The sequence below is a fragment of the Sphaerodactylus townsendi genome, linkage group LG02 (genome assembly GCF_021028975.2).
Source record: "Sphaerodactylus townsendi isolate TG3544 linkage group LG02, MPM_Stown_v2.3, whole genome shotgun sequence".
NCBI lineage: Eukaryota > Metazoa > Chordata > Lepidosauria > Squamata > Sphaerodactylidae > Sphaerodactylus > Sphaerodactylus townsendi.
This window is the reverse complement of record NC_059426.1, coordinates 94254148-94275781: the sequence shown is the minus strand read 5'-3', so window position 1 is coordinate 94275781 and position 21634 is coordinate 94254148. Positions and strand designations below refer to the sequence as shown.

General features: G+C 44.7%; 1 protein-coding gene across 4 annotated transcripts in view; it reads left to right on the top strand.

The window, feature by feature from the left end:
- Window positions 1-4886: 4886 nt before the first annotated feature.
- HIPK3 (homeodomain interacting protein kinase 3) overlaps window positions 4887-21634 on the top strand; it is a 115422-nt gene continuing 98674 nt past the window's right edge. For 2 of the 4 annotated variants that reach the window (XR_007243473.1, XM_048483694.1), the window contains exon 1: window positions 4887-5400. The gene's annotated coding sequence lies outside the window, so the exon portion shown is untranslated. The other 2 variants (XM_048483695.1, XM_048483696.1) reach the window with 2 other exon arrangements.

Genomic DNA, 21634 nt, shown 5'->3' with positions numbered 1-21634 from the left:
TTCTCCTCCTCCCTCGCATCCATTGTCTAGCTCTCGCCTTCAGCACAATTGTTTCAGATAATTCGGTCATTGACCTCCTTATCGGAGAGATCTTCAAATTCTCAATTGAGCATTAGACTGTGAGGCACTTTATGAGCTTTTTCGCTGGATAAAATCGCGTCAAGCTCCGCCATGACCTTCCATCCACGTTGGATAATTGAAATTATTAGTGAACTGGAGACTCCCTTGCTGCCTTCGGGCCCTTGTCTGGCCCAGTTTTCCCTGCTCTCTGAAGCTGCTGTTGACCAGAACCTTAGCTGCTGTTAGACTCCATTGTACTTGTCCTCTGGATCATTACGCGTCTGCCCACCAGCTTGGCTTGTGAAAACCTGCCAGGCGGAGCTACTTCAACCCATCTGTTGAGTATAATCAATGGCTCCCTTTGAGCAAGGAGTCTTCCCGGATGGGTTGAAGCTGGGAGGCAGTGGTCCGCCCTCACTCTTAAAAAGACCATCATTCAGAATCCAGGGATTCAGCCAATTACCGCCAAAATGCCTCAGAATCTTTCGCTACAGGGGAAGGTAATTGAGAGAGTGGTGTTGGAGCAGCTTCAAGGTTTTCTGGATGACGCATCGGCTTTCACCCCCTTCCAGAGTCCGGCTTCCGATGCTGGGCATGGGACGGAGACTGTTCTCGTCGCTGTTCACACTCGCTGATTCAGCTTGACCGAGGCAGATCGGCTCTGCTGGTGTTGTTAGATCTCACCGCTAGGGCGCTTGGACGTGATCTAATTCACGACCTTGACCCTACTGCCATTACTCCGGAGTGCGAGGCACTGTCCTTCAATGGATTGTCTCGTTTCTCCGGGGCCGGAGTCAGTAGCGAGGTGCTGGGATCAAGCTGCCTCCCGGAAGTGCCCGGCTCCATCATGCGGTGTACCCTAGGGGCACCCTTTTATCCCCGCTGCTATTTAATATCTGCTATGCGCAATCTACTTGCTCCAGCTGGAGTAATGGAGTTTCGGGCTGGTTTGTCATCAGTATGCAGATGACACACAGCCTTGTAATCTGTTGATGGAGGGGGGGAGCAACTCGCCACTCTGTGGCTCTACAGCACTGTTTGGAAGGCAGGAATCGCTGGTTGGTTGCGGCAGAGCAGGTTAAAACTGAATCCATCCAGAAAGACGGAGATCCTCTGGCTTGGCCGTGAGAAGGGGAGGGTCTTTCCAGCCGCTGCGTGTGTGGGAGGAGGGTCCACTTTGGCTGCCGGCCCTCCTCCGTTTCGCAGCCTGGGGTCCACCTGGATTTGTCTCTACTAATGGAGACCCAGGTGGGCTCTCATACAACCCGGGCTGCTTTTTTCCATCTCCTCATTAGGCCCGGCGGCTGGCGCTCTTCCTCTCCCAAGCGGACTTAGCCACTGCCGTGATCCACGCAACGGGTCAAATTCTCCAGATTAGACTATTGTAACTCGCTTCTAACGCTGGCCTTCCCTTGCGTTTGATCCGAGATTAAAACTGGTCCAGATGCAGCCAGCGCCAGCGCTGCTTACAGGCAGCCACTCTGGGCACATATCCAGCCATTATACTGCATCAGCTGCAATCTGGCTCCCGGTGGAATTCGGACTCCGCACTTCTAAGAGTGCTGGTGTTGACGCTTTAAGGCCTTACGCGGTCTGGGACCGTCTTCATCTTCGTTGGACCGCATCACCCCACATACGTTCGCCCCTGCATCGGCCTCTTCGGGATCAGTGGAGGCCACCTATCTGCTGGTGGTCCCCTGGCCCCTCGGCGATACCGGTGGCTGGTTCCTCCACACGGGCCAGAGCCTTTACAGCTCTGGCCCCAGCCTGGTGGAACGCTCTCCCTCCAACTGTCCGGGCCCTGCGGGACCTTGGTGAGTTCCGCAGGGCCTGTAAGACAGAGCTGTTCCGCCGGGCCTTCGGAGGAACCAGCCGTTATGGAGCCTCTTGCCCCCCCTCGGCTCCTGACATACCGGGGGGGCCAGCTGTCATCTCAGACTCGCCACTCCTCCCTTTTGGAAGGGGGAGGGATTTTTAGATCGGAATGTGGGATGCTGTTTCCCCCTTTAGGGAAGGGACAGAATTATAATAGCAGATTACAACGCCATCTATTTTACTGTAGCTTATTATATTATTGGAAATATCTTATGGTTTTCGCTGCTTTTAAATGTTTTAATTGCTTATATTGTCTTTTAATGTTGTACACCGCCCAGAGCCCCTTGGGGATGGGGCGGTATATAAGCTTAAAAAATAAATAAAATAAATAAATAAACCTGCTGGAGCATGTGTGCTTCCCCACACTACAGATGGAGTTGTCACCCATCCAGGAGGGGTTCATGGCAGTCACAGGTTTCCCCAACTAGTGGCACTGTGAACTACACCTACATAGCCCTCATAGCTTCCTGGGAGGAACCACAGATGTGTTGAAACCACCACTGCTTTTACCACCTGAATGCACAGGCATTCTGCAGTCACCAGAATATCTTGCTAGACCTTGTGACCAAGGTCTTGGACAGTTTCCATGATACGAGATTCCTGTAGTATCTGGCCTCTACCATCTGTTGGCCGTATAGCCAGAGGGCAAACAATGCCTACTGGGTCAGTAGTCAGGGAATGGGATGGGTGAGTCAGCAGGTTGGGGTGTTATTTCTTCCAAGCTTGGTGACTGTAAATATTCCCTCCTCCCTTATTTGCTGACCCTGTATCCTGAGGATGGTCCATCACACCACACGGCCTACAACCAAGCCCATCACCAGGCATGCATGGCCATCCACCTCCTCTCGGTGCCCTGTCTGAAGGGGAGTCTGCCTACAGCTTAAACTGCCAGTCCAGTCCAGAACCAACAGCTGGGGTCCCCTCCCCCACAGGTGTTTCAGACCAGCCCCAATGCACCAAACCCCCTTGTGCACAGGGGTGACAGTGGGTGGGGGCTAGGGCTCCTTTCACTCCCCTTGGCTGCTGGGCTCAGGTGGTGTTGCTGGGGCAGTGCCTGGCCACAAGTGAAGGGATAGGGGAAAGAGGTTTGGGTCCTGGCTGAAGAGATGTGATACATGCTAGGGTTCAGAAATGGGAGAGGTCAGCTACTGATGTGGACTTTGCTTTTCTCAGTTAGGTGTTTGTACTCGCCCAGTTATGCTGAGTGCCCTCATTGTGTTTTTCCCACTACTAAGATGCCCTGCGGCTCGCTCTAAGTCTGCATGGCATGTTGCTGCATGCCATATTAATTGTGGGTTATCCTTGCTGGGATTCTTGTATGGTGGGGTGGGGGCTTGATCACTGCAGAGGAAAGGGTGATTGGTTGTGCTCTTAGGCCCCTTCCACACATGGAGAGTAATGCACTTTTAATCCACTTTCACAATTGTTTGCAAGTGGATTTTGCTATTCCGCACTGCTGCAAAGTGCATTGAAAGTGTATTGAAAGTGTATTATTCTGCATGTGCGGAAGGGGCCATAGTCAGCATCCTGAACTACTTTGGCCCTTGAGGCTATGGCCATGACAGGCAGGGCCTTTTTTTTCTTTTTCTTTAATGGGTGCCTCTGGTAGTGGTGTATCAACAGAAAATGGAGCCAGGGGCAAGAACTGAGTTTTCTACCACCTCTACCTTGGGTGGCTCCTGGGGCGAGGAGAGGGGCTGGAGGCTGGCAAAGGACAGGAGCCTGTGGGACTTGCCTTCCCAACTTGTTCTGCTACCTGGTGGGGCCACCCAGAAGGCACGCGGATGGGGTAGAAGTGGGGTTGGCCCAGTGGAGTCCTCGGAGAGGCCGGCCCTGCACGCTATCTGCAGTGGAGTGGGCCTTTCCTTCCCCGGAGAGTCCCAGCCATTCAGGTAAAAGAGGAGGGGTGTAGGGGATAATGTTCAGCCCCCCACGTGACTGTCAAATTGCAGCTGACTTTATAAGCCCATAGGGTTTTTAAGGTAAGATGTTTAGAGGTTGTTTGCCATTGCCTGTCTGCATTGCAGCCCTGGTATTCCTGGGAGGTCTCCCATCCAGACACCAGTCAGGGTCAATCCTCCTTAGTTTCTGAGGTCTGAAGAGATCAGGCTAACCCAGGCTATCCAGGTCCTTAAGGGCTACACCCTATTTTTTTCCGGTGTAACTGTGCACTTCTGTCAGGGACTGTTCCCCAGGCTGAAAAGGTTCAGGGTCCCGATTAGGTACAGCCACGCCCCCAAACCACCTACTACCCCGACAGTGTGGTGTTGGCATTGGGGGCCTGCATCTGCACCACTGACTCTCTTACAGCGTATGGGTCAAGCTGCTCCCTGAACCAATTCGCTGCCCCCTGTCCCCATTGCATTGTTTGCCTCTTTCACTGTCGCAGTACGTTTAGACAATGCATTTAGAGGCTCGATTCCTAAATAGCTTTAGAGTGCCTCCAGCATTGTTTACATGAACGTTTTGATGTTTGTTAAGAGGCACTCCTAATGCACATGGATTTTAGCCAGTGGCGATTATACATTAACATCACAAAAAGTTGGAAGCAAGAACAATTTACACGAAGGCTGCAGCGGCAACAGTTGACTTTATATTTGTATTACTGACTCCAAAAAGCAGACAATGCACAACTTTGACCAGAACACAGACCTGGAAATGGTTTTGCTTTTGGCGGCTACCTTAGAATTTATACGGAAGTCAGAGCGTAAAAAGAGGATTTACTCTTGAGCAAACGTGGATGCACTGGCTTCGACTGCAGGATCGTGTATACCAGCGCCCGATGATCTTAACATAAACGAGGCGTTTCTTTTATTTCTGCCTGAACCTTCGGTTCCAGCGAGCGCCTGGCCAGGCCCCTGGAAGCGAGGGGAAAGAAGCGCCTTTCCTGGAGGCGGAGGCGGGTTTAGCGCTCTTAATCGCGGCCAGGAGACCAGAAAAAACCAGCCGGCGGCGCTGCAGCTGCGGAAGAGGCGGCTAGTCGAGGCTCGCCAGGAGGGCCCGGCAGGCTGGAAGCGGAGCCCAGATATGTCGGAGCGGGTCTGACGCTTCCTAGCAGCCCCGGGAGCGAGGTGGGCGGCGGCAACGAAGACAACCACCGCGCCCGCAGTTGCGCTCGCTGCCAGTGGGCTCCGCGGGGAGAAGAGCGGGAACGACCCAAGTGGGCAGGAGTGGCGGAGAGGTGGCGGCGGCGGCGGCAGCTACAGTGGCAGGCTGGGTCCCTCCTCGGGAAGATGAGGCGGAGGCCCGGGGAGCTGAGCGGGCTGAGCCGGGGCGCTTCCCTGTCAGCCGCTAGGGCAAGATGGCAGCGGCCGAGGAGGCGACGGCAAGAGCCGAAGCAGCAGCAGCAGCAGGCTCCAGAGGCTGAGCCCGGCCTCAGAAGCGCCTCCTGGTAGAAGGGCTGGCTCCGGACATGCCGAAGGCTGCGGCAGCCGCGGGGACTGGAGCGCGGCCGAATCTGTGAAGGTGAGAGACGGGGAGGAAGCCGGCCGGCCAGCCGACGCGACCAGCCCTCCTCTGCTCGAGCCGCCTCTTTTTCCTTGCCTTGTGTTTGGGAAGTTGTTTGGAACGAAATTGGTGCTGAATAAGGGGGAAAAATCAAGCCTAGGAGGATCGTTTTGTTCCTCCACCCCTGAACTTCATGGCCTCTCCAGTGGATTTTTAAAACCCTCTTTCTTTTACACAGGAAGCCCTATAAGTAAAGGGTTTTCCAGGAGGATTGGTTTTGGAAAGTGGAGTCGATCTAGTTGTGTTGCCGTTTTGGCTTCTCCCTTTCTTGGTGTAATGGTGGAGTCTGGATTTTCCGAAGGGATTAGAGAGTTTCCATACATTCTGACTCGATGCGTGTTGACTCGGAAGCAAATCCTCCTTGGACTTAATTCCCACACAAAAGTGCGTGGCGTTGCTGCTCTAAAGAGGATTGCATGACGTATTCGGACTTAATCTCCGCCAGGGCTCAGTCACTTTTTATGCCAGGACTGAGCCCTGGGACAAGTGGTGTAGAAGTATAGTAGTGTCTGCATGAGAACATGTACTTGGTAGTTCAGCTCGAGGATCCCACAACCGGTCTCTCTGCATCTGGTGAGGGTAGCTTAGTTAAGAGGGGTCTCGCTTCCAGAGTAGATCTGAAGTCTGGCGTCTCTTTCTAAAAACTAGACCCACCAAGGCGTGTAGTCCCTCCCTCCCGGCACATGGTAAACAAGTTTTGAATTCTTCTGGTATGCATCACAGTAACTAATTCTGGTTACCTTCTGTTTAACAGTGGCTTTTTCCCTCTCCTGTGTCACCTTTAAGAGTTGACTAAGGGTGTGCCTATGTGTGTGTGTGGCTTGCTGTCACCAGCAGACCTGAAAGCAACGGATTAGCATGTAAATAGTGTATTCCTATTCCATGCTTCTCTCTCATTCCCTTGTTTGTGCCGTTTGTCCTCCTCCAGGAACCAGAGTTTTCTTTTTCTTTTTTCGTTTCCCCCTCACCTGCTCTCCCCCTCCCATTACATTGTCGCTAGATGAGCCTGTTCGGCCTGTGTGAAACTAACCTTTAGGATCCCTGTGCATGAAAGAAGAAATGTGACACGGCTGCTCCGCTTGCAACTTGCTAGGGCAGCAGGAAGGCGTGGTCGCTGCCTACTCTTGTTACCAGGGATTATTGCTTCCCTTTGGGACTCTGAGGTAATTTGCAAGTGTAGTTTTGCGAAAGTAATGTCTGTTTCCATGTCAGAGGGGGAAAAAGCTAACTGAAAATGGTATGTGAAACGATCTGGGGCCGTGGACACTTCAAAATGAGGATGTTTTTAAACTGATGGTAGATTTAACAATAAGAGTTTACCATTTGGATTTTTTCCCTTTTTTGTGACGTTTGTTGTATTTGTTATGAAAAACCTATTGAAATGTTACTCTTTGGGTTGTCTAACACTCAGGGTTGTGGTGTTATTACTCAGTAGCTAGTTTAGTTGGCTAGGCTTGTTTATGAAGTTAGGGTATGTTGCACTTTATAGTTTTTATTTTAAAGAAATTGACAAGGTGAGTATTTATGGTCTAATTTCAGTCATAGGGGATCTGCATTTCTCAAACATTAAGGCTATTTCACAAAATTGTTAACAGTTGGGAACACTATTTTCAAGAAGGCTAACACAATGAGATTATAAAATCTCTTTTTGGAAGAACCAGTCATCTGAATTAATTTTTTGAGAGGCAGTTTGTTCATGTTCTCTAGGCTAGATGTTGAGTTCTCTTGGCTGGAGATGGTGGTGTCTTATTCTAATGTGCCTTCTGAAACCCAATACTTGGCTATGTGTGTAGCTAATTTTGTAAATGCATTTATATTAAGCTATGACTATGCAGTAAGTGCTATATAAAGTGTACTCTTCATCATTGACACTTTGTTCTGTTGTGTTAGGCTTAATGCTTAAAAAACAAACAAAAACATACCTAAAACAGTGGTTATAGATTTATGTACAGCTTTGAACAAGTAGTTCAAGTTCTCATGAATGGCTACTGCAGTTTTATTTTTCATAGAGACAAAAGCTTGAAATTGGTTTGAATACCTGCTTATAAGGGTAGTTTTAAAAGGTTACATAGTGTATAGTTATGATTTTGAGAACTACAGTTCTCTAGCCATAATAAGGCCTACTGTTCTAAATTTGTTTACATAGTACGTTGATATCTTGTAGAGATGTTTTCATAACACTTGGAAGTTTTGCTTTTTGGTGATCTTTGTAAATACTGTTACAAAAATTGTATGGTGATAACACTGCAGAAGTACTGAAGTTCCCAGTTCGAATGAATGTGTCATTACCAGACAGATTAAGAAACATGTAACTAGGTCAGAGCTTTGGCATGTAGAAGTGTAATGAGTGTATGAATGAGTCAAGACATCTTCAGAGGTGATAATTACACTGATCATAGACACACAATGCAGTCCTATTTATACTTTTTGTTAAGTGCTATTGAGCACAGGGGCAGTGAGTAAACATGCATAGGTCTGTAAGGGTTAATACATGGTGAATTGCATTATATATTCTTTGTAAGATACATGTCATTGTATGGAATTATTAAAATATTATTATGTGTTAACATTTAATTTTTAACTGGTGTAATCTAATGTTATCAAAAGCTTGAGGAATTTGATTGTTCTCAGTTGTTGTAATAAGATAATATAGGAAAAACAATCTTTTTTTTCAAGCCAAAATTTTTACCTACTAGCGGAGGGTTTTTAGGAAGAGAAAATAATAAACCATTATACTTTGAACATTAATTACTTACCATATAAACCTAACACTGGTGTAGGTTCACTGTGTGTTATGCGCTGGGTGTTTTCCCCACAGTTAACCATTTGAAACATTTTCTGTTGTAAGTAATTTAGTGTAATTGCTCTCCTCACATCCAGAGGAAAGAGATCCTAAAGTTGACGTGATATTGGAATCCCCTGAACCCAAACTTTTGAGAGTAGTAGTAGTAATTTCAATTATCCTGACATTTGTCGGAAGTCTAACTCTACCAAGACCATGAAGTCCAACAAATTCCTCATTTGCCTTGCAGATAATTTCATGGTTCAGAAGATGGAAGAGGCAATGGGGATTTTTTGATAGTGTGCCAAGCTTGGTAGTCAAAGGAAATGCTGTGGATGTAACATACCTTGATTTTAGTAAGGCCTTTTGACAAGGACCCCCTGTGATATTCTTGCAAGCAAGCTGCTATATTGTGGGCTAGACAAGACTACTGTTCGATGGATTTGCAATTGGTTGACTAACAAAATTTAAAGGATGCTCACTAATGCCTCATCTTCATTCTGGAGAGAAGTGACTAGTGGGGTGCCTTAGAGTTCAGTCATGGACTCTGTGTGATTCAGTATTTTTATCAATGACTTGGATGATGCAATAGAGGGTATGTTAATCAAATTTTCAGATTATTCCAAATTAGGTGGGGTGGCTAATACCCCAGAGGACAGGGTCAGAATTCAAAATGACCTGGACAGATTAGAGAGCTGGGCCAAAACTTACAAAATGAATTTTAACAGAGGTAAATGTAAGATTCTACACTTAGGCAGAAAAAATGAAATGCACAGATATAGGATGTGTGACCCTGGCTTGACAATAGTTCATGTGAAAGGGATCTGGAGTCTTAATAGACCACAAACTGAACATGCAGCATGATGCTGCAGCCAAAAAAGCCAATGTGATTCTGGGCTGCATCAATAGGAGTATAGTATCTAGATCAAGGGATGTAATAGTACCTTTCCATTCTGCATTGGTTAGACCTCACCTGGAATACTGTGTCCAGTTCCAAGCCCCACAATTCAAGAAGGATATTGACTAGCTGGAACGGGTCCAGAGGGTGACCAAAATGGTAAAAATTCTGGAAATCCATGCCCTATGACAGTGATGGCGAACCTTTTCGAGGTCGAGTGCCCAAACTGCAACCCAAAATCCACTTATTTATCGTGAAGTGCCAACATGGCAATTTAATCAGAGTACTAAGATTTTAGTTTAGAAAAAACGGTTGGCTCCAAAGCGTGCGTTACTTGGGAGTAAGCTTGATGGTAGTCGGTGGCTTTGCTTTGAAGCAACTGCGCAACTCTTCTAACGGGTGAATCACAACCCTAGGAGGGTTTACTCAGAAGCAAGCCCCATTGCCAGCAACCAAGCTTACTCCCAGGTAAAGGATCATGCTTCAATTCTTCGCAAGAAAATCAGTGGGGTTTAGCAGCGCTTAACAGGGTTACCTACACTGCTTCCCCAAAACTAGGTCTTAGGTTTAATGCTAATAATCAAGCCCAGTGGCCCAAGCCAACCTAGTTATGTGGGGGGGGGGGGCACTCTGTTTGCGCGTGCCCACAGAGAGGGCTTTGAGTGCCACCTCTGGCACCCGTGCCAGAGGTTCACCACCACTGCCCTATGAGGAGCACCTTAGGGAGCTAGGTATGCTTAGTCTGGAGAAGAGACGGTTAAGGGGTGGCATGATACATTTAAATATATGAAGGGATGTCTTGTTGAAGGTGGAGCAAGCTGTTTTTCTGCTGCTTCAGATACCATGGCAAGGAGCAATGGATTCAAGATACAGGAAAACAGATTCCCCCTCAACATTAGGAAGAATTTTCTGATGGTAAGGTGGAATATACTGTTCGAAAGTGGAATATACTGCCTCGGAGTGTGATGGACTCTCCTTTTTTGAATGTTTTTAAACTGAGACTGGATGACCATCTGAAAAGCTGTGCTTTGATTGTGTATTCCTGCATGGCAGGGGGTTGGACTTGATGGCCCTTGTGGTCTCTTCTGATTCTATGATTCAGACTGATGATGATATGGTGACTAGATGAAATCTTATTTGTTAACCTAAAAATACAAGTTTATATTTATATAAATATATTTATATCAATATTAGTTTCTTTTTCCTGAATAACCATGGGTACAGTTATACTTTGTCTCACCAAAAGATCTCAGGAGATTTCTGAATTAATCTGCCACTTCTTCCTGAACCTTCTCTGTAATGGAAGGTTTCAGTGTGGTCTGTGCTACCTAGTTTTTCATCCCAATTCTTTAAAAGCATTAAAGGATCTTTTTAAAGCACCATCATCTTCAAAATCACTATTCTGTGCAGTATGAAACATTGAACTTTGATAAGAGAGCATTTATAGTGTATTGAACAACTGTCAGCAAGACTTACCTTTTTGTATCATAGCCCCCACCATTTTCTTCCCCTTTCAGGAGTCTCCATGCTGCTGTAGCCCATTCAGAAGCACTGGGTAGGCCTGACCTCTGTAGAGGGTCAGTCTACCCATTACTGTCAATCATGGGTAGACCTGCCCTTCACAGAGGCCAATTCTATCCAATGCTTCTGAATGGGAAGTAGATCAATCCTATGAGCTGCTGCTATTCTAATATACTATCTGCAAACCTTTAAATATTACTAATTTAAAACAAAAAGAAAAAACCATATGTGTGCAGGATTGCCAAGATAAAAAACTTTACTTTTTACATGGAAATGCCCATCGGGTGAGCTGCAGGCAGAATAAACTTCTGGGAAGGTTCTTAAAATGGCCACTGCAGTACAGAGGCTCCTAAATGGGGGAAAAATGGTGAGTGCTACAATACAAAAAGGTAAGTCTTGCTGATAGTCATCTGATGCTCTATAAATGCTCTCTTATCAAAATTCAATGTTTCATAGTTCACAGAATAATGGTCTTGACGACAAAGGTACTCAAAAAAGATTCTTTAATGCTTTTCGAGAATCGGGACTATTTTCTACAATGGAAACATGCTACTTTCACGTCTGCCTAACAACTATTGGCTACACTTAGATCTTTTGGTGAGGCAAGAGTATAAAGCACAATGGCTTGTAATCAAATAGCTCCCTTATCCTGCCTACAGGCATAAAACCAAACATACAATTGACTTGTGCTAGAAGATTTCTGTTTATTTATAAAGGTGAGCTGTAATGAAATTAATAATTTCTGTTTGGCACTTCCAGTTCTATAGAAGGATATAAAGTAAGATCACTTACTTGAAGACAAAAGTGCACAGAACTTTCCATAAGCAAAGGCAGGTGGTTATTGGGCAGAAGAGTGTTTCTTTATGTAATGGAAATGAAACGAAATGATGCTTGACGTTTAGACAGTTACAGATATCACAATACATAGCTTTGGTCGTGGAGGGCAGGATATAAATATGATCAATAAAATAAATAAAAATAACTTGCTAGTATGCCATGTCACAAATCTAGTTATTGATCAGCCTTTTCTTGAGTATTCCCAGCAGATTCCAAACTTTCCCAAGCATCTTGTTAATGCTCCATTGTTGAACTGTACTTGTTATGAACTCTTATAATGCAGTTTAGGTATCCACAAAAATATTATTTTTTGCCTGCCCACCCATACTTATATCAATCACTTATGGCATATTGATAGCCTGAAAGAAGACAGACCTAATTCTTCTCAAGTTCATAAAAGGTTTTTGGTCCGACGGTCAGAATGAAACTCTTAACCATGTGCCCAGATAAGTATCTATTTTCAAGTCTATTGAAAGGCTTTATTTCTGTTCCCCTCCTTTTAACATGCCATTGCTACTTGTTTTGTTTTTCTCTTTTAAATTGGGAAACAACTGTGGCCGTTTCCGCACGGCTGTGGAGGCGCCTTCACGCCTGCAGAATTCTCGCCGGCGTGGAGGCGGAGGCCGTTCGCATGCAAGCATGCGGGTGGCCTCCAGAGAGGCCGGCAGACGGCAGGCGGCTCCACACGGAGCTGCCTCTTCCCCCTTCCCCGTCCCACTCACCGTGTCCCCATTTCAGTACGGCCATGCTCGCGGTCGCATACGCCCACGCTGCCCTCCGACCTCCAGGGGTCGGAGGACAGCGCATCGAAGCTGGCACGACCAACAAACAGCTTCAACGCATGGGGACACGGTGAGCGGGATCGGCGAGGAGGAAGCATAGCGTGTTCCAGCCGGCGGTGCTGTTACGCGACCCAGCGCCGCCGGGAACAAGCTTCTCAAAACAACCCTTTAAAAAAAGGGTTGTTTTTTAGGGCTGACCTGGACGCTGCCCTGGGGAGTGGGGAGCGCCAGTCAGAGTCGGCGCTGCTGCGTTGCAGCAGCGCCGCCTGTGCGAACGGCGGCCTGGGGGCGGCGTTTTTACCGCCCCCAGGCCATCTTTTTTGGCCCGTGCGGAAAGGGCCTGTGTCACTTTCTAATTATCTTCTCAAGTCTAAGTCATGTAGTATTGTTCTTTTCCTAGTAATAGTTCAGCACATAATTCTGGTTAACAGAACCTAAAATAGCATTGATTGGTTGTGACTCAGCATCACACCTTGATTAGCTTTCTGTTGCTAACCCAGACAATACTGTGGTATAATTTTGAAAGGTTGATGCTCTGTGATAATAATGTTACAATCTATTTTAGAATTACTTTAGAATTTGTAAATGTTAAAACAAATAAACAACACCCACAAGTGTGTGTGTATGTGTGTAATATAGCCCCTTTCCTAGAAATGGCTGGCTAAGAGAATGTGTAGATATGTAAATTATGTGTAGGTGTGTAAATCGGTTATTTAGTTTTAATGAAGGTGAAATATCTTTTGTGTTTTTACAGTTTTTGTCAGTTTGCTCCAATTTGATTTGATTATAAATGCCACAAAGGGGGAAAGTTGTTGTACCCTTTTACTGGAATCCATTGAAAATAAAGCTCTATCTGCAGATGGGGCTTTGAGAGTATTATAGTCACGTGGGATGATTAACATCGATGTGTTCGCTCCCTTTTTATTTTAAATATGCAGCTGGTGTGAAAGTGTAGACATTGGTGAACCTTTGCAGTTACTTCGACCCAAATGAAGCATATGAGTTTGCTTCTCTGCTATTACAAACTTTTTCAAGTACGGTAGCGTTTCACTTACGCTACTCACCCCCTCGAATACTTCCTGGATGCCACTTTGTGATTTTTCCGGTTCTTTTAAAATTCTTTGTGAATTTGATGCTTCAGTGCTTCGTTCTGCAATTCACCATAGCTTATGTAATCAATGCTTTGTAGATTTTACCCCGCCAATAACCCCCACCCACAGAACTGACGAAAATAAATAGGTGAGATAGAAAGGAGAAGCTCAGAAAATGGTGCCAAAGAGAAAGCCCAAGGACTGCAGGTATGCATGGGAAACGTCTTAAAGAGATCACATAGCAAGTCAAAATGTTTTGAAAACGTTTCAGCAAAACAATCATTGTTCTTGAAGATACATTTAAAATGTTTTGAAGCTGGAAATAAAACTCTCTGGGGCAAAAACTATGCAGAACTCCTCACAGGAAACATTTTATTTCCTGCCTCAAAATGTTTTAAAGTGTCTATGGGTAAAGGACCAATTAATAGACAAGATCTTGTTGAAGTTAGTCCTCTGAATACATGTGCGGGGGGTGGGGTGGAGAGAGGGGGAACCCTACTTTTGCTATGTGAAATGCTTATGGACACTTTTTGAAAAACATATCCCTCATACCATGCTCTTTCCGCTCAGAACCATAAAGTTAATAAACCTGCCCTGTCCTTGTTGAACTGTGCTAATATTGTTTCAACCATTTGCTTCAGAAAATGGGCAGGGCTGTGCCTTTTGACATTATATCCCGTTCTCTCAACTGTCAGAGAATATTAACACAGTACTCATCGTGCTGCGATTTTCACTGGATTATAGTTTATGGCACAAAAGTTACCTGTTCTGGATAAGTGTGTATTTTTCAGAACACTTGAAAAATGTCATCCTAGTAGTAATGGATTGTTTAGATTATTTATTTAATGTGTGCCTTGGAGCAAAATAAAGTTGGAGAAAAATAGGGAAATGTATTCTCAGTTGTTAAAAAGCTATGTTGTGCCAGAGGCCTGAAATCAAGGAAAGTTGCAAAATGTCTCAAGGAAATGAAGTTTCTGTGAAAAAAAAAAACCAAGGTAAAATGCTTTTGGTAAATAAAGAACAACTTGCAGTAGCTGTAGAGAAAAGATTGAATATCTATCTAAAATTGATGATCCTAAACTTGTGTTCTGATATATCTGCTTGTAGTTCTGATACAATGTTGAGTTTTGTGGTCTTGCAGTAGCAGAGCAGCTGGGACATCTTATGTTCATATCACAGCAGCTCTTAGGGTTGTAAATCTATTGAAGTCCACAGGTGTTGATGCTTGTTGGCTTTCACAATGCACCAGACACTTTTGTATTTTATAATATGCTTTTCAGCTTGCTACTTATTTGCTTTAGCATGCCTCAAATGGCTTTTCCTGCAGCAAAAATGGAGGCAGATACAGCAGGTTTAGACTGGAGCATATCTGGAGGAATCCTGTTCTTGCTCATCTGTAGAAAATTTATTTTGCCAGTGGGTGTGTGCCTCTTCCTCAAACTCAGCTTACAAAAGGAAGCTGATTTGTTATTAAAGATGATAAACAGAGAAGGATTTCTCCCCAGATTGGAAATCTTTAGCTGGTGGCCTAATTTAGTTATCAGCTACTAACTTGAGCCTGTTTTGTGCTTGATGATATAGCTTTCAATAATGTACCACTGAGAGATAATGAGTCTTTGCACTGTTTATGGGTGGATTATGACATGCTTGAGCCCCATCCTTGCCATCTGTTCTTCATCCTCCACCTTTATAAGGGAGTGGGGTGGAACTGTGGTGTTTTGTCGTGGTGAACTAGATGTGAACTGGGAGGCATATGTGGTGAAGGGCAGCAAACACTCTTTATTGATGTGGCTTCTATTTCTGGTATACTGATTTGGGTATTCTGATATGCTTAATTCTGGTTGAATTAGATACCATACTCTTTGTTATTTGGTTTGATGGTCGCCCATTTGGAAAGGAAACTGAAGTCCAAATGTGTAGCTGTCTCCTTGTGTCTTAAAATGAAAGTAAGTTTGTATTTTACTTTTTTGGATTACTTTTTGTTTGGTTTGAATTAATGCACAATATGGGGAAAAAGCAGATGTCGGTGACTGCAGTCTGGAGTTGAAGGCAGAGCTGCTAAATCCTTTCCTTACTGGCTATTTTTCCATGGATCCTGCAGCCATCTGAAGCTGCAGTTTCTGCAGCTTTTTTCCCCATGGGTGGGAACCCATATGAAGCTTGTACCATCATTCCATCTAGCTCACTATTGTATACTGTGACAGGCAACAGTTTTCAAAGGTTTTCCCTGACATCTGAGATTTGTTGGCTGAGAATGTAATTAAACCCTAGCACCTTCTGCATTCAAAACATGTGTCTTATCATTCCTCTGCTTTAACTGCAGCTTTCCATAGCTGCTTTTAAAAATCTTTGAGAGACTATTCTGCGCACCTTGCATGTAACATCTTTTTTTTCTCACTTAAAGTAAGGAGAGGAGAAAGACATGCATCTAGAACCTGCAATATGACAATCTTGTCTGAGTGTCTATAGCTGAGTCAACATGAGTGGAAATTCTGCTGAGCGTTACTGTGGCTATACTTATACTGCCGTAAGTGGAACCTCAGTCACTATATTGTGGTTTGGTATGTAATTCTTTAGAATGCTTCCACCACTTACCCTCTCTTGCCCTTTTCTCCCCAGGCAGTTGGTTCTTGTAATAACAATGGTGTGTTGTAGCTTTGAGCTAGTGTGGTACAGTGGTTGGAGTGTTGCACTAGAGTCTGTGAGACCAAGGATCAGGTCCCCACTGTTCCATTGATGCTTGCTGGTTGCCCTTTAGACCAGTCACACATACTTAACCTGACATCCCTCACACCATGGTTATGATGATAAAATGGAAGAGAGGAGAACAAATCTAAGATTCTTTGAGTCCCCACTAGGGAAAAAGGTGAGGTATAAATGTAGTAACAATTAATAACTTGCGTATTTGCTAATCTTTGAATTTCATAATTAAAAGTATAGATAGTAATGAATTTTGTATTACAAGGTCATCCATTTTATTTCTGGAATAGACAAAGTTCTTGTGGGTGTGAATCCTGGTATTTTTCAGTGGTATCTACAGACATAAAATGTTCTTCGCATGAAAATCAGTGGGGTTTAACAGTGCTTAACAGGGTTACCTACACTGCTTTCCCACAACTAGGTCTTAGGTTAAAGGCTAATAATGCTAATAATGCCCAGGCCAGCCTAGATGTGTGGGGGAAAATTTTAACTAATGTGTTGGGGAAAATGAATTGGCTTGTATTGGCTTGTATTAAGGTCTTTAATTCAGCATAGTATGATTGCCCTAGGTTGGTCCTGTAGCACTTGGACAGCTGTACATATACTCCAGCATTTAAAAAATGGCAACAAGGGACATTCTTGTGCATTTGTATTTTGCCTGTTCTCGCACCTGTGACATTACTTAGCTTTCAATTTTTAAAAGTCTGTCCCCTAACACAAAGGAGAGATTAGGGAAAGAGTGAAGACAAAAAGTAATGAAGAAATATGGACACGATAGGAAAAAAAACAATTAAAAGCAGATTCCAAATTGGTGTTTGGTAAATGGAGACAGTTGCCATCTTTGTATACTCCACTTAAATAACAGGAAGATTATGGGTTTTTTGCATAGCAAATTTACTCAGCAATTTAACTTACATGCCATCTTATTTCTAATCCTGTCTGATCTAAAGCCAGCTTCAGTGGCAGAGTGAGGTCCCAAGTATTTCTTGAGTAATTACCAACTACTTACCTTACCAGTTTTTGCCATCTAACAGCCTCAAATGGATTTGGGTACCTCCAGGTGAGTTTTGTGCAGTGTAGTAGTTTTTCTCAAGTCTCCTATACAACTGTTTTTACTGTTTGCTCTATGAAGAATGTACTAATATGTACAGGTAAGTTTATTTGTCCTTATCACACTAAAGTTATGTCACTAAAGACTAAACCTGTGTGAGATCTGAGGATACTTAAATCTGGTGACTGGAACTGTATAAGAAAAGCAAGAAAAATGTGAAATCTGTCTTTAAAAACATGAAAATGATAACAGGATTTTAAAAACAATGGATTCTCTCAATTCTTGTTCCAAGACAACCACAGTATTCCTGGCTAGGTTTCTGTGAAGAAGGCGGCAGGGGGAGAGGGCAGGGCCCTTTCCAAGCCTAGGTCTGACTAGTTGCCAGCTGCAGGTTGAAAAATTCTTGAATATTTTGTGGTAGAGTCTGAGGAGAGCAAAGTTTGGAGAAGGGATAGCCTCAGCTGCTGGATATAATGCCATAGATTCAATCCTCTAAAGCAGCCATTTTCCTCAGTGAGACACCTCTCTGTCTTCTGGGGTTAATTTGTAATTCCAGGTCTCACCTGGAGGCTGCCAACCATCGGCCTGGTAGCAACCTCTGGGTGACTTGATACCACCTGACTTGCATGACTGAACTAGATTTGGTTACTTTCTAATGTTCAACAGAAGCTACCCTATGAAAGTGAGTGTTGTGTTACAGCTAGAACTTCAGAGCAGAGTCTGGGAGATCTAGATTCACATCTCCATTTTGCTGCAGAAGCTCACTGGATGATTTTGAACTAGTCACATACTGTCATCCTAACCTACTTCACAAGGTTGTTGTGCAGATAGTCATCCTAACCTACTTCACAAGGTTGTTGTGCAGATAAAATGAGAGGAAACTAATGTAGCTGCTTTGGTCCTCACTGTAGAGAAAGAATGTAGTTTTCCAAGGTAGAGTTTTGGGATGTGGGAGACAGAAAGCCTAAGACAGAGAGGCACTTTGCGATAAATAAGTGGGTTTTGGGTTGCAATTTGGGCACTCAGTCTTGAAAAGGTTCGCCATCACTGTTCTAGCATGTACCTTCAGATATGCTTAGTAGCGCAGTTCTCAAAATCTATATTTGTGTCTCTAGCAATAAGAATATTGAAAAAATTAAGAACTTGGAAAATATTCATAAGTATCAAAATCAATTTTGAAAAAAGAATTAAGAAATAAATTGGATTTATTGTCACCAAACAGGAAATGGTTTACATGAATTTGTTGCATACTGTAAAGATCTTTATTTACCACAATATCCAGACAAAAAAGGCTCTCTCTGTATGTCTTGAGTGCTGTCAAGTTTCTTCCTACTCATGGGGACCTATGACTCAATTTCCACCAAAAGGTCCGTTCAATAACAGCCTTGCTTAGGTCTTTCAAAATGTAGGGCTGAGGCTTCCTTTATAAAGTCAATTCACCTCCTATCAGGTCTTCCTCTTGCCTTTGCCATCAACTTTTCCTAGCATTATTGCATTTTCCAGTGAGTCTTGTCTCCTCATAATATGACTGAAGTATGATAGCCTCAGTTTAGTCACTTTAGCTTCTAGGGAGAAAAAGTTCCCATCACCTAAATTAGCTGTATTTGTTAGGCAAGAGTTAAAAGTTAAAAATATAGGAAGTTCAAAAAGCAATAAAATCCTTTTTTAAAAAGTCTCCAGGTTTAGGATGTTTGACAACAGAATATTCCAAATGGTTAGTGAAACTGTAAGTGAATCCTTGTTAAAAGTAAATCCACAGTTAACCAACTTGGCATAGTGAGAAGATTGCCACAAACTTAGAAGGAAGAAAATTTCAGAGTTTTAAAGTACAATGTATAGAAGAGAAGTTTGTGGTACAAAATATGGGTGCAGAGAAAGAGAAGTCTAGAACTAAATGTTGCAATGAAAGTGAAACCGACAGCACATTTCAGAAATTTTGAATTATTCTTAAGCGTAGCATTCAGTAGTTTGTGGTTTATCATATTTATTTATGTAAAATATTTGTTAGCCACCTTTCTACCTTGTAGTGTTCAATGTGACTTATAATACAAACAACACATAGAATATGACAATTTAAGATCTTAATTAGGACAGCCAGTTCTATAGGGTGGGAAACTGGCATCCGGGGCAAAATGGCGCCTGTGTCCCTCCCTGTGTGCCACCCTGCACACCCCACGCACCCATTCCACATGCCTCACCTTTAAAAGCTAAAAGAGCAGCCTGCTCCGGGCTGCTGAGATTGCCCCGGGCCACAGGGGCTGTTTGAGGTGAGGGGTGGGGGAGCGATTCTCCGCGTGCACCCCCATGCCTGCGCCCGGGGTGTTTGTCTCCCCTCCGCCCCCGCCCCGGGTAGCTTCACCTATGAGGACAGCCCATGAATAAAAACTAAGTCAAAGGCAGCCCTAAATAAAACTGTCTTCAGTTATCTCCTGAAGATTGAAACTGAGGGGGCCACCTGAAAGAACCTCTCTGTACCTCACCAGATGTACCTGAAAGAACCTCACCAGATGTACTTCTTTGATTGGTGGGACAGTATGTGGTGCGGTGTACGGTGATTGGTGTGATTTTAATTCTCAGTTGGGATCATATGGGGGAAGAGAATCCTTCAGATACCCTGGTCAGAAGTCATGTAGGGCTTTAAAGAACAAAACCAACACCTTGAATTGGACTTGGGTATGGATTTGTAGACCATTAAATTGCTGTAGTATCACAGGCACATGCTTCCTATATTAGGTCCAATCATCATTCTGTACTAACTGCATCTTCCAAACAGTCTTCATTGATAGCCACAAGTTGAGCACATTTAAATAGTCCAGTCTAGATTTAATTAAGGCATGGATCACTGTGGCTTGAGCTAACTAAAGCTGAAGCTGGATGAAAGTACTCTGATCTACCTAGTCTTCTAAAGTGACCACTGTATCGCCAGCACTCCCAAGCTGCAGACCTGGCTTTTCAAGAGGTGTATAACCCCAACCCCTTTTCTACTTACCCAGAGCACCTCTATCAGGATTAAGTTTCAGTTTGTTCATCCTCATCCAGCCCTTTACTGACTCCAAGCACCACTTCAGAACATCAATAGCATCATCAGAATTTGGTGAAGAAAAGAAGAGGTAGATATGTGCATATTGATGACACCACAGCCCGTACCTCCTGATCAGAGGTGTATTGGGGGAAATGGCTCCCAGAGACAACACCTGCTCCGGGCACCCCACCCCCGTGCTTCCCCTGTGATCGGGGGTGGGGCTCAGGGGCGGCATGGACAGGCACTGTAGCAGCAGGCAGCCCAGGCTGGCCTGCAGGGAGGTGGGAGGGCAGTGCGCTGTGGCAGATACCTGGTGGGCTAGGCTTGGCCTCAGGCGCTGGTATGATCCCTCAGCAGGGGAGAGGCCTCCCGGCCATGAGGCTGGGCCTGGCCTTGGGTGCCGGCAAGCGTCACCCCAGCACAGGGGGAGCCGCCAGGGGCTGACTGGGGCGTCACACTGCAGGAGAGACCGAGTGCGGGGACCTGGCCGGTACCTGGGGGCCCCCTCCTGACCAAAAGGCATGCGTACGGGGGACATGGACGGTACACCACTTCTCCTGATGAACTTTCCCAGCATCTTAATATAGATATTAAATGTCATAGGGTATAAGATGGAACCCTGCAGAACTCTGCAAAGTAGGGCAGCAGCTACTGGGGGAGCAGGAATCCCCCTATATTACCTTTTAGGGGTGAGCCTTTAGATATGACTCAAACTACTGATACACATTTCTCCTTGGTCCCTTTGCTGAGAGGCTATTCAAGTAGGATGCTATGTTCGGTGGTATTGAAAGCTACTGAGAGATCCAACAGAACTAGCCGTGTTATATTCCTGTTGTTTAGTTCTTGATAGATTTTATCAACCAACACTACCAAAGCAGTCTCTGTTCCAGATCCCAGCCTGGAGCCAGGTTAAAAAGGATCCAAAAATCAGTCTCTTGCTAGAACCCCTGGATCTGAGAAGCAGCCACTCACTCTAGCACCTTGTCCAAAAGTGGAAGATTGGAGACTGACTGGACATTCTCCAACATTGTATGGCCCAGAGAGTTTTTTCTTCACAAAACAGGTTTAACCACTGATTCCTTAAACATGAACATAACTCCCACTCTCAAGTATTCACTGCTCCTCTTCTCCACTCAGGCAGTCCCCTTCTGGCAGCTTTTATCAACTAGGAAGGGCAAGGGTCGACAACACAGGTGATAGGTGTCATCTGTCAAAGAATCTTGTCCTCATCCTCAGGCTCCACAAGCTAAAAAATATCTATATAAATCAGACAAGTAGATGCCCAAAGGTTCATCATCTAAACATGCATCCATGCTGGTTTCAAATCCAGAGTGGAACTGGGTGATTTTGTCTGTTTAAAGCAGTTAGCAAACAAAGCACAGTGATCCATCCTGTGGTCAGAGCCCAGTTTCCTGGGGTGATAATCTAAGTCTCTGAACCACATGAAACCACTCAGCTGGACAATTATGTGCCAGTGTAACAGGGGGAAGAAATAGTGCCGTTGACTG